The 12,543-nt window shown below is 44.6% G+C and overlaps 1 protein-coding gene across 5 annotated transcripts in view; it reads left to right on the top strand.

The window, feature by feature from the left end:
- Positions 1 to 12,543, top strand: part of LOC147710549 (uncharacterized) — a 493,247-nt gene that overhangs the window by 221,545 nt on the left and 259,159 nt on the right. The window contains exon 1 of one of the 5 annotated variants that reach the window (XM_086921212.1): positions 11,764 to 11,834. The exons of the other annotated variants lie outside the window; for them this stretch is intronic. The gene's annotated coding sequence lies outside the window, so the exon portion shown is untranslated. Of the gene's footprint in view, positions 1 to 11,763; positions 11,835 to 12,543 lie in introns of those variants that run through there. 5 annotated transcript variants of the gene reach the window in all.

The raw sequence follows: 12,543 nt of genomic DNA, 5'->3' as shown, positions 1-12,543 counted from the left end.
ATTGAGAGATACAGAGCTCATGAATTTTCTGAACCATATAAATTACTTCTTTTATTGTAATTTGTAACATAAATTACTTTTATCTCACATAAGCTTAGCGAACTTGAAAAAAGAGGGGTCTTTTGATTCCTTTTTGGGACCGGTTTGTTGCTGGATAATGGGTGTCTTAGAAAACAAAATGCATGCAGCGCTGGCCCTGGTTGCGGATACACCCAGCTATCCTATGGGTGGGGCCACGTGGGGTCACTGTTTTAGTAATTCCTCCTTGAAGTCGCAGTTGCCAATAAATCTGGTCGCTCTTGCACTTGACTTGCATGGATTATAATGTCATACTGTTCATCAGCAATATACTACAGCTTATTAAAGAATATGCTAATATGTCACTTGTCCTTGGGACACTACTCGGAGATTTGTTTGCTGATGTTATTTGTCTGTAGTTAATGTGGCCCATAGAATCCATTGTAACAGCATTCGTAGACAAGGGCACCACCCTTTAAATCAGATAAAGTCACACCTTAATGAGTGATTTTTCCCAACGTGATAAATGTACACCTCTACAACAGTTATTGGGAAATATCACACCGCTCTATCCCTCCTATGTGTCAGTCTTCCCAATATAGAGTTGAAGGCTCATACAATATATACAATGGCGTAACAAAACTTGAGGGCCATCCTGCAAGGCACATGGAGGGGCTCTTGACTCCATCAGGAGCTCTCAGGCTACAGTACTGTGCTGAGGGGGCCCCCTGGAGGTCAGGGGGCCCTCCTCCATCTTGGGGCCGATGCCACGCCATTGAACTTATCTATTAGAGCCCTCTGGTCTAAATACACTTACACAGCTGATCAGAAATGCTAGCCCAAATATTTGGTCTCCTAACTTCTTGCAGTGCAGCCGACTGTGGGATGCTGCATGTCAACACATCTGGTCGCCACACGGTGGATACTGCACACATCAGAAACCCCAGTTTAGGCCAAAACTTGAGCAGCGATATGTGGCACATTCTCGCGTTTGGCTTCATTTGGAACAAACTGATGTGTTGATATGGGACATTAGAGGAATTATAGTATATTAGGCTCTGGGTGTGCCATATGGCTTTGTAGAGTCACTTTCCGTTATGCACTGATAATATAAAATGCATGAGAATAGACACACTATATAGATCTGCTGATCAGGTGTGTTAGAGCACTGCTAACATATTGAGATTTGGGTGCTTCACTTGGCTTTGTGAGGTGACTTCTTGTTATCCAATGAGTATCTCTAATAAATGTAAATGGAAACATCTAGAATTGCGAAAATATAAAATGAGTATGTTCAACATTTTAAGTGGATGCTGGATGCCAAAGCCATGATGACCAGTCCTTAAAAAGAAATCCAGATAGGAGTGCTTTGAGAATATTTATTTGAGATCTCAGAATTAAGTTGTGGAAAAAATTCAAAATATAGCCCTGAAGAAGCAGTAGATTGCGCACCACAAAACACATGTTGGCTGTTGGTGATCTAAAAAGACTCATTCTAATGTGCTTTTAATTTTTACGATATTGATCACTTAAGGACCGAAGAGTACACTAAATGTTGGATTTGTGATATACTTTTGTAAAAGATTATTAATGTTTTAATAATCATTTATTTTCGTTTAAAAAAACAAAAATTGATATGGAGTATGTTCTTTTGACTCCCCTCCAATAGTGATTCTCTAATGGGGTGTTACAGAGGAAATGTTGGTGCAATATAAGGCTGTTTTGGGGAAGCAGATTCAGGAGTGCTCGAGTAATCGCAGTGCGACGGGTGTATACTTGATACATACCCTGGAATCGCCACAAGAATCCCCAGCATAGTAATGTGTAATGGCAGTGCTACTGCAAACAAACTAAGCAGATGTGCTACACTAATAGATTCCAGATCCTGTACAATTCAAACTTCCACAGGTTCTACTACAGGTTCTACAACACACCTGGCTAACTGAAAACATTTGGTTATGAAGTAGAAGTAAGCTGTAGATGTAACAAATGTGCAAAAATGTAATGACAGATTGTATACACCTGGCGTGGATCGGTCCGGCTTCATACTTACTGGTTCAGGAGTATTTGTTGTTCTGTTGGAGATGGGAGGGAGTCTGACTGCCCCACTGTTGGCTCTACTAGGCAGTGTGAAGAACCGACTGTCCGGTTGTCGCAGGAGTATGACATTAGCCTTGATGTTGGCTAAACACAGAGTGGCAATAAGGTGGCGTAGGGGATGACACTGAGAACATAAAAACAGGACTTCTATTTTGTAATCCCCAAGAAGAAGGGGAATAGGATTGGGAGAATCAGCATAACCCTTGTGGAAGTTTAGATGTTGGCAGGTGATCGACCAATTGAACTAGAGACTGATGTTTCAATGTGAAGCTTGTTGCTTCACAAATTCAATCTACTTTGTGAAGAAAAACATGCATAAAGGTATTTTTTTAAGTCACACTCAGCCATCAGTATTTAAATAGGTTTCAATGAAATCAAAGTTTTTTGGCTCAGCAGCCCTCCTGCGAAGAGTCAACACTCTTGTATAAGTAAAGTAGAAGATGGAGATATTCTGACCCAAGTCTTGTGTTTTGTGCACGATTCTCCTCAGACCTCCCTTTGAATCTCTACTCCTCTATAGTCGCTAGAGCTCCATACAGAGCATCTCCTTCCACCAACCACTCAGACACCTCTGCTCGGCAGGACTCCTACTCGCACACATCTCCTGCATATACAGAACCCGACCAGGAGAATCACTTTTCTCTTTCATCACTCCTTGGCATTATTATTATTTCAGCAACACTTTCAGCTTTCCCTCCTCCGCAGACACAGTCAGTTTACATTTGCAAAGCGGCATGAAATGGAAAGCAATGGAAAAGCTTATTCCGACAGAAGGAGCAAGGTGTGGCACCCACTGACCGAGAGTTTTCCATTGCACATAAAGTTCTTGGCCTCATGAAAGTTACTCTCATGATTCTCCTGAGCTGTTTTCCGTGAACCAACCCTGTGCTGCTTTGGCCAGGAATTGTTGCCAACCGAACTCCTGAGAAAGTCATAAGGTCTCTTTGTAAACATCAGCAGACATGTTATGCACATTATTAGCTGTATAATAAGTATTGCTAAAAATATTTGTATGTACAATTAGTCCTGGTTACACAATCTTGGAGCCTGTTCTGCGCATGGCGCGCATTACCTGAGGGGAAGTTGCCCCTGACTATTTATACTGGCACCTGTTCTGACTGTTTTTGACACATTTGTATAATTTTTGTATTGTACTACAAAATTATACATTTCAATTGAATATAAAAACTTTTACAGCTTCATTTCATGAAATATCATTTGAAGTTCATTTTATAAATGGGACAAAATTGATGGCAATGAGGAGATCATGAATAGGTGCCCATGTCACTTCAGAGTCGTGTGGCAACCAGCCAAGCACAATCTTCAGAACGGGGAACTCTTCCTTCCTTTGTCACAGCCAACTAATATGGAATTATAGTTCAGTGAGGACAAATCCCTGAAATTCTACATTGTACCTTTATGCAGAGAGAGGATGGGGAATAGCATCTGCTTGTTAGGGTAGTTTCTAGGGCAAGACCACACTAAGTAGTCACCCATGGTGCCAGATTGTTCTTTCAAGAGTCCTCCTCTTCGTCATGTTGAAATGGGACTTCTTATAGGGTGTGAAACATTCTTTGCTGGATACTCAGGTCGTGTGGCACGGAACTAGACTTAGCAAGATCAGATCGAAGTCCAACGGCAAATCATGGGTCGGAAGGAGCTAATCAACAGCCAACACTTTTCTTATTAGCTTGTCGGCAGATGTCACTTTATGCAGTTTTGCGGTGGAACTTTCCTACAGGAGGGAAGCTACATTTGACAAAGAGCTCTGTACCAATTGATGGAACGCTTTTGACACTTTTGAGAGGAATGTTAAAAAACTGTGAGATATCCACCACTAAATGAGTCCCAATGTTCAAGTCATTAGGGACTTTGTTTTTGATGGGTGAGTTTCACTGGGAAGAATGATATGCAGCAATATATTTGTGTTTCTTAGACTGCGTTATAAATTGTGGTATTTCAACCAAAGCGATAATTGAGCTAAATCCCACATCTCACAGTGTAAAGTCTCTCTGGGGTGGAATTAAGTCTTCAAACTCCCGACCATCATTCCGTGCCAGGAGACTCCGGACTTGTTTGTACTGCTGCCGGGGCAGTAGCTAACTTCAGGGCTATGGGTGGCATCACAGCTCTGCGTTTGCCTGACCCCTGCAGCAGTATGGGAGATCAGACCATTCTTCCCCAGGACAGACACAAGCCTACCATTAATCCCTATGATTTCCCTTGAACCTTCCATTGTCTAAATGTGTGGTTCAATGTTTAACAATCTTGTAAAGTTCTTCTTTGTGTTAAGAGACGTGAAGATTACCCATGGCAAGGCAAATCTACCCCCATCTGCTATAATAGTTAACTGTTACCCCGGGTTAATATGCCTTTGATTCAGTGAGAATCGATCACAGAACTACCAATATATTGAACCAGAATCTAATAAATTAGAATTTTACTTAGCAGAATTAGAGTATAGCTAATGGTAACGTTCAGATTGTCAGTGGTGGGACGTGTCTGGCTGGCTGTGTCTTCTGCCGTCCATGAGAAGCAAAGGATTAGGCTGTAATACAACAAACTGTGTTGTGGTAAACCCTTAGAGCTAAGTACTGGCTGAATCGAGCTTCTCCAGAACAATGGCTGTGGTTCACTACCTGTGCCCACTTCTTTATGAGCCACATGTGTAGGACAGACAAGGCGCTTTGATTTTGGGATGCACCAGTGGCGATGGCCTCTAAAGAAGTTTATTCCCTTGAATTAAGGTCTCTTATTTATGCTCCTTGGTTCTCTGGGGCTAAACTTGCACCTCGACTGGTAATTGGTATTTTGTTGACATCTACTTTTTTTGCGTTCTGAGGTAGCTGAGTCCTGAGGGGGGATTGCCTTGGGTGTCTGCCAAACTTAACTAGTCCAGAGATTGCAAGAAGCCAGCCCAAGGGGGGTAACCTGATCATGTTTACAACGATGTACTAGTTTGTGTTAGAGAAAAGAAATTTGATGTAAGCAGCAAATACTGGCCATTCTAATGCCTCCCTGGGCACCACAAGTATTTCAGCCAGTACTTGGGGGGGAGTGGAATTTTGAGCATCTGTATTATTGTGCCTGACGTTTAAAGTTTGGAGTATCCTTACCTGTGTTAGCTTGACAGCCTTAGGATGGTCTTCCCTTCCAAATCGTTTGCCTGTTTGCCTCATGTTGTTGCTGGTTTCTTTTTGCTGGCCTTAGGACTCTGAGCATTTTACTACTACTACTAACCAGTGCTAAAGGGTGTGTGCTTTCTCTCCTAAACATGGTTTGTTTGATATAGCCACAACTGGCATACTTAATTTCCTTATAAGTCCCTAGTAAAGGTGCATTGTATGTGCCCAGGGCATGTAAAGTAAATGTGACCAGAAGTCTTGCAGCACTGCTTGTGCCACCCACTCAAGTAGCCTTTAAACATATCTCAGTCTTGCCATTTCAGAGCTTATGTGTTCAGTTTACACTGCCATGTCGACTTGCCATTTAAAACCCCTTGCCAAGCCTTATCCTCCCCTTTTATTACATATACGTCATCCCTACGGAATGCCCTAGGCAGCCCACAGGGCAGGGTGCTGTGAAATTAAAAGGTAGGCCATGTGCTTTTACGTTTTACATGTCCTGGTGGTGAAAAAGTCCCAAAGTTGTTTTTCAGTACAGTGAGGCCTAGCCCTCTCATAGAATAACATTGAGGATTCATTATTACACTTATTAAGCTGTAACTCCTGATTGAGTAGATCTGTCTTGTTTTATACCTATGGATTTGTAATGATAAATCCTCTTTAATGGAAAAGTCAAATTTATTATTACAACTTTGAATGTGGCACTTTTAGAAAATTGGCATTTTCCTGATCTTAGCCCTTTTGTGCCTGCAGGCTGTCTCTGATGAGTCTGGGGTGGGTGACAGCTGGTCTTTGTGTATTCCCTCTAGGCAGCCACACACAAGGTGTGACTTTGGTGGGTCTTACTGAGCGGATGGGAGGGAGGAGATGGGCACAGCTTCACACTTACATCTGAATAGGCTGTGTCCTGTCCATATACCCCCCCTGTTGTGAGTCTGGAGCCAGGACAGGAAGGGAGGATCTATGTGCACTTCAAAGGCCCTTCTTTGAAGCCTCCCCACATCAAAGGCACAACTGGGTATAAGAACTGGATCTCAGACACCACTGTGATAGTACAATTCTGGACCTGAACCCACTCTGCTAGGAAGAACTGCTGTGCTAAAAGACTGCCACTCTGCTGGACTGCTGCCCTGCTGTGTTGACTTGCTTGACTTCTGCACTCTCTGACTGGACTTATACTGGACCTCCATCACTTGAACCCAGAGTGACCCAAGGGCTAGGTGACTAGCCTCCGGATCTGAAGTCTCAGGGACATAAAAGACTTCCACCCCTGCTCCTAAACCTGGACCATTGGAAGCTGGCCCAAGATACTTACTCCAGTAAAACTGATGCATCCTCTGCTGTGAGAGCAGAATCAATGCATTGTCGTTGTTGCAGGAACAGCACTCTTAACTAGCCCATTTCCAATGGAACTGCCACTTCTGAATCAACACGTCACCACCTCTGCGTGGAGAATATGGACTCATCTCCCTTTACTGTGTGGAGAAACCTGGATCATTGTATTCAGAACTGTTGCATCATGGAGCCAGTGTATCGTCTTCGGAACCATCACATTGCGGAACCAGCCCATTGTCTTCAAACCAGTGCATCGCTAGCGTTGCATGGAGAAAACGGCGGGATTTACACCGTCACATTACTCGGCTGCACCCTGCTTCTTGACTGCAACCAGGCTCAATGTACTTTTGTGTAGTGGACCTTGTGGGGTCCCTGTATCCAGCCTGCGCTCCATTGTGGTCGACCTGATCTTTTGAGTTTGTCTAAATCCGGCACAATAAGAAATCCCAAATAGTCTCTTATTGCTTCTTAGCACTATTTTCACATTTGTTCTTTAAACTTTTATAACTCGCCAAGCTACTAGAGGATGAGCACAGGTTAATTTAAGGTGTGTTTGTGACTTACCCTGACCAGGATTGTGGTTACTGTCGGACCAGGGCTTTAACCCAGTCAACCAGGAACCCAATTTCTAACAGCTGTCCTAGCATAAAATGTAAAAAATGTAAATTGATACTTGTATAGCGCACCACTCACCTGCAAGGGTCTCAAGGCGCTTGTACGAATACCGCTGTGGAACCCATCCTGGCTTTCCCAGTGAGGCGTCCACTCCTGGGCACCCCCAAGGTGGAGGCCAGGCATCCTTAGCGTTGTGGGGGCCGTTGTGGAGATTAAGCAAGGTATTGCCCAGAGTTGCAGAGTGGGACTCCATGATTGGAATAGGCACTGAGGCGAGAATTATCAGGTCTGTGGAATTTTTAGCCCAAGACCCGCCGAGGCGGGGATTTGAACCCTGGTCCCGGGCCAGACCTCTGCATCAGGGTCTGCTGATTCCTCCTTCTTTGTTTGAATGTGAGCTTTTTTTCAACTGCGCATACCAGGAAAAAAAAGAAAAAATAATTTTCTTCCCTTACAAAACAGAGTCAGTTGATATACCGTTGATCAACTGTTGTGATGGTTGTGATGGTTCACTGCATCACAAACACCACTAATAATCCAGTAACGCACAGAACATATGTTGGCTGTGTTTCAGTATTTATATAAAATATTTTGTTCTGAAAAATTACTGCATATTAACTTTTAGTTTGATACGATGGGCACATACAGGATTTTATAGCTTGGAAGTATTATTGATTCTCATATCTGAAATAGCATCTGTGTAAGATGCCTCCCGGCCACAAATCAACATAAAAAAAATATGATGCAGGAGGGTGCATGAGTACTGTGGATTTAGCCCGACCTAATGCCCCCAATCATAATGAATGGAAAGTGTGGGACTCAATGTGTCCACTGGACCTGGGATGGAGTGTTCTAGAGGGCCTCTGGGTTTCAAATGGATAACAGCAGAGCCCTGTGTTCATTTTCATTGGAGACCTCCGGTTTTGGTTTAACCTCATAGATGCTTGTAAACATCCCTCCCCAGTGCTGCGCTGTCCATTGGAACTAGTGCTGAATGGACGTCCAATGGTCGTGCGCAGCACTGGGGAGGTAGTGCTGCCGTCGGCCAGCGCCCCGACGCAGCACTTAAGGGGTTAACCTGGGTGCCTTGAAGGCAGGCTTTCCTACCCTACGTCATGCCAGGCACTTTGGCGTTGCCCTAAACACCTCTACGCCTCTGCTTGTGGATGCTGACAGTTGCCCTCTCTCAGCTCAGTCAGTCAAATGTGAAGACTGTTGGAAAAGCCCTTCTCAAATGCGCAGACGTGCATGTGGCCACTGAACAGTAAGCTTGTTACTGCTACTCGAGGAGCTCCTGGTAAAGGGCTCCTAGATCGGATGTCACTCTGATATTATTGCTAAGCACCAAATTGTATTTTGTAACTTTTAAACTTTTAAAATTCACTCACTGCACTTCGTATTGCTCATGCTGGTCAAGTCATTGCTGGGTGCCCCCCTGTTCCACCGTGGATCGCTCCGTTTGTGTGGAGGGAGGGAACACCCACCGGAAGTAACTAAGAGTCCACTCCCGGCAGACTCGAGACTGCGGAGGTTAGCAGTGCAGCTGCCTCCATATAAACTCATGCAGGGCACGAAGCGCAGCAGAGGTATGCAGCTGACGCGCCAAAGGCGTGCCTAAGGCAAGCCCATCTGCGCCCGTCCGCGCCAGGCCGTCGCCAGGAGCCAGAACCCCTGCCGGTTTTCCATCAGAACAGGCAAATAAGGGTAACATCTCCCTTACATATTCCAGGCAAGAACTTACAAGAATCAGAGATAAGTAGAGTCCTCGCTCCTCAACAGAAAAAGATTGCACCGCACCAACATCCTTAGAAGGACCGTTCGCATGCAAATCATGCAGATTTCAATGCGCTATACCTGCACTGCCCCACATGAATGCAATCAATTACATACCGTTCAATCATGAGACTAGGCCACTCCTTGCCACTAGCATACAGGAAAAATCCCCGCACACCTTCCATCATAACAACAGAGACTGGAATTGCTTTCTGGGCAATATCAGATATCTACCCAAACATGCCACACATATATGGGACCTGCTATCTTCTACTCTCCCCCAAATTGGCTTTCTGACGGAAACCTGGACCAAGCCATGCTCTAATCCGGATATTGCTGTAGCACTCCCGAGGGATATCATATTCATAAACTGGACAGACCCCACAAGGTAGGAAGAGGATTAGCTATCATATATAAAGATCAGATTAAAATCTCCATTATTGACCACCAATGCAGCGAAACTACGGAGATCCTAGTCTTCAGCGCTGACCCACACCCTCAACTAAGCTGGAAAGGTGTTCTCGTATACCGACCCCCTGGACCCCTTTCCAAATTTTCCCTTCCATTATTGGAACTAATCTCTAGCCATTTTATCTCTACTAGAAACTTCCAACTACTTGGAGACTTCAACATACATGCTGAAAACCTTGGTAATAGAGAAACCGTTTCTCTATTAACAGATCTATCCACACTCAAATTAATTAAAATAAATAATGATCCCACTTATCAGGCAGGACACACACTAGGCTTAACTTACTAACTTCCCCTATATCACCTATAGAGCCTCCAGCCCACTGGCATGGTCTGATCACTCATTGATTGATTTTCAAATCACCGGCCCGAAAGACAACACAGCCCCCAAAAAACATCCCACTAGGAGATACAGGCAATGGCATAAACTTACACCCACAAAGTTTCATGAAATGTTCATACCCCCCAGAACTCCGACTCCGACAGTACTTAAGATCGCCTAACTTCCTTCAAAGCCAGTATGCTGTCCACCATTGACAGCCTAGCCCCACTGAAACTACAACCAGTCGCAGTCAAACGACATCAGACCCCATGGCATTCCCCCGATTTAAGATCTGAAAAAGTCGATGCAAAAAACTGGAATGGCAATGGTGCCTCTCCAAAGATCCACAAGATAAAGAAAGATTCAGGACGGCACTCGCAACATACCACACAAATCTAAAACTTGATCGGAAATCACACATATCCAGTTTTTTCAAGTTATAGTGTTAACTCCCCTCGCGCACCTTATTTCGGGTTCTAAATTCATTCATCAACTCTAGGGCATGCAACACCGTGGAAGCCCCTTCCCAAACTTTGTGTGACAACATAGCAAACCATCTCAAAAACTAGAATTCATCAATCAAAAGATTACTTCAAATTCCTATCCTCATTCAGGCCCAAGCATAGACCCTCCCCCAATCACACCAGATGCCCTAACCCTTGAAACCTTCCCAGCTCTAACCACAATCTAAGTAGAATCATTAAGAGTAGTCAAATCAGGGTTCCCACTTGACCCAATACCTGACAAGACCACTGCTTTACTATCCAGGACACTTGCAGCTCCCATCAGCTCAATACTCAATAGTTCTTTGGAGGAAGGCAGCCTGCCCGTGGAGTGGAAAGCAGCTCAGGTTATCTACATTAGGAAAAATCCTAAAGCCGCCCTCGAAGATGTCTCTAACTATCGCCCCATCTCCTAGCTCCCCTTACACAGCAAACTCTTAAAGAAGCACATAAATAAGCATTTGTCCGAGTTTGTGGAATCCTCAAATCGCCTTGACCACACAGTCAGGATTTTGACCTAAGCACAGCACTGAGTCAGCACTGGTGGAAGTAACTGATAACATCCAAATGCTGGCGGACAGGGGTAGGGCTGTACTCCTGGTACTGCTAGACCTGTCCGCAGCATTCAATGCCATCTCCCACCAGATCCTGCTCAAGCGGCTTTAGAATGTAGGCATCCAAGGAAAGGCCTTAAAATGGCTGAGCAATTTCCTCATGGACCGAACCCAAACCATCAATCCTCGCTCTTTTTGCTCACAGACCACCGTAGTCACCAAGGGATGACCGCAGAGCTCGTGTTTAAGCCCTACATTATTTAACCTCTACTTACCCCCTTGGCTGGCTTACTGAGGCAATTAGGCTTCATTCCTATCTCTTACGTCGATGACCCGCAACTGCTCCTCTCCTTTGACAAAACCAATATCAACATCCAATCCACCTTCTCAGAAGGTTTGAAAGGCATTGCGCACTGGATGCAAGAAAACCTCCTTCAGCTCAATGCTGAAAAATCTGAAATCATGCATGTCTTTTCTTGCTATTAGGGGAAGCCTGTGGGGCCACTCAAGGTTGGCACCCATAGAGAGCACTGCACTACTCCTCTCAGGGGTGGGAAAATACTATTGGGACCCACTGCCGAAGAAGCATATCTGTGCTTTGGGTATGTTGTTACATGGCATTCCTCTTGTGCTGCGATGAGAAATATGACTACTCGATATTCTCTCCTTAAGAGTCCCTCGTTGGGTGCTTTTTCCTGCATCTGTAATGGGGACCAGTATCAAATGTGTCCCTTCCCCATCATTAAGAATCCCCTGTGCATAGTACATGTCCCAATAGACAATCTAATAGGCTTCTCTATGACTCGAGTAAATGGGCTATTGGCACCTCACTGTAGCTCCACCTCACCCCCCAGGTGTAGAGATGGGGGCAGGGGCCAGCCACAGCTGGGAGGAGCTATGAAAGAAGTAAATAGCAGAGGTGCAGTTGTCTAATGTGCAAAGGGGAAGACATCTTCACAAGATATTTGATTGCAGACAGTGAACCACAGCGACAAAGGCTCTCTGCAGAAGCAAAGGGGTAGGTGATTCCTCGAGGCGTAGATCCCAGGGTGCTCACCAGGATGAAGGGAACAGAGACTCCTTTCAGTCAATACGTTTCATTCTGGGAGGCTAGGCAATCACTCGGCACCTTTAATTACTGTGCTTCGGTTCATTGGGTTCTGGTTTACTGCATTACTGTGTTTACTGTTAGTATTGTGTGTGTATTTAGGGTTGCTGAAATTAATTCTGTTTTTATAACGGGCTGTGCATTTTATTCTCCTGTTTGACATAGCAAATGTTGTTTTGAGTAGCAGGAGATGGAAGCTTTTCCCACGTACCTGAGCCGGTGCATACACAACTCATTCTATTGTGGCATTTAAGTGGTGGTTTGTACGGCTGACGAGGTCACCCAGTGCTCCGATATCAATCTGGCCCTGCCTCCCTTTCAGAGTGCATGGTTTACTGGGTGTTGTATGTAGTTTGGCCAATATGGGAGGTGCTGGGGAAGGTGATTGACGTTCAAAATGTGGTTCGAACAAGGTGTGGCGGACGTCACTGTGCATACGTATTCGAAGTTGTGAAAAGTGTGACAATAAACACAGCTCTGAATACCTGCATTTGTAGCAGAGTTCAATATCCAAAAGATGAGGCCATCATAGAGAGCACCGTGATGTGAATACAAAGGGTCTCCCAGATATAATGCTATCAAGAACACATCTGCTGATGCAGGGGTTTCCAAATTCTTC

The sequence above is a fragment of the Lissotriton vulgaris genome, chromosome 5 (assembly GCF_964263255.1).
Source record: "Lissotriton vulgaris chromosome 5, aLisVul1.2, whole genome shotgun sequence".
Lineage (NCBI taxonomy): Eukaryota > Metazoa > Chordata > Amphibia > Caudata > Salamandridae > Lissotriton > Lissotriton vulgaris.
The sequence above is the reverse complement of the archived record's forward strand: the minus strand, read 5'-3'. Positions and strand labels throughout refer to the sequence as shown.